The following is a 1258-nucleotide window of genomic DNA, read 5'->3' on the forward strand; positions in this document are numbered from 1 at the left end:
CGGTACTCAGTTCTTGAGAGGGTACATTGCAAGAGAAATAGAAGCCAGATTCCTTGTCCATAAAGATCTTGCAATCTTATTCCCCATTTTACAGATGCAGGGACTGAGACCCAGAGAAGAGAAGTGACTTGCCCCAGGTCACACAGGAGAGACATGACAGACCAGGGATTACAAACCAGGTCTTTCTGACTCCTAGGCCGTGCTGCCTCTCAGCAGCACTTAGCTATGTGCACTTCCAAGAGCTATGAGCTATGAGTGCTTACTCCAAGTCACTTTAGCTCTCTGTGTCTCAGTTACTTGATCTGTAAAATGGGGGATGAGACGGTGAGCCCCAGGTGGGACAGGGTCTGTGTCCAACCCAATTGGCCCCTATCCACCCCAGCACATAATACAGTGGTCTGCACATTGTAAGCGCTTAACAAAGACCACAGTTAATGTTATTATTAATATTATTACTATGTGCAGAGCACTGTACTGAGCCCTTGGAGAACTCTGATACAACAGAATTAGCAGACTGGTTCCCTGCCCATAATGAGTTTCCAGACTGGAAACTCGAGCAGTCCCCAAAGCACAGGTTTGGGAGTCAGGGGAAGTGGGTTCTAATCCCGGCTCTGCCACTCGGTTGCTGTAACCTTGGGTAAGCTCACTTAACTTCTCTGAGCCTCAGTTCCCTCACCTCTAAAGTGGGGATTCAGATTGTGAGCCCCATGTGGGACATGGACTTTCTTAAACCTGATTAATTCGTATCCACCCCAACGCTTAGGAAAATCTTTGGCACATAGTAAGTGCTTAACAAATTCCATGATTCTGATTCTGATGAGAGGACTAGCCATGCCCTGGGAAGACTCCTCATTTCAGAGAGCCAAAGGGCACTACCCCCATCCCAAACTGTGCAGCAGAGACTGGACAAGTTCTGACTCGTGCCCTTATGGGCGGTGAGGGGTGGGGCAATCAATCAATCAATCAATCAATCGTATTTATTGAGCGCTTACTGTGTGCAGAGCACTGTACTAAGCGCTTGGGAAGTACAAGTTGGCAACAGATAGAGACAGTCCCCACCCAACAGTGGGCTCACAGTCTAGAAGCCAAACAAACCCTGCCCCCCAAAACCCCACCTGCCCCTTTCCTGCTGCGGGGGGGGGAGGGGGCCTGCCTGGGGTGGCACCAGTGAATCTAACCCCGGGCACGGGGGCGATTGGCAAGGGGCGGGACGGCCCCCGGTCGGATTGGGGCGCCGGTCCTGCCGCTAGGCCAGGCA

Source organism: Tachyglossus aculeatus, unplaced genomic scaffold, assembly GCF_015852505.1.
Source record: "Tachyglossus aculeatus isolate mTacAcu1 unplaced genomic scaffold, mTacAcu1.pri scaffold_241_arrow_ctg1, whole genome shotgun sequence".
In the NCBI taxonomy this organism is placed as follows: Eukaryota; Metazoa; Chordata; class Mammalia; order Monotremata; family Tachyglossidae; genus Tachyglossus; species Tachyglossus aculeatus.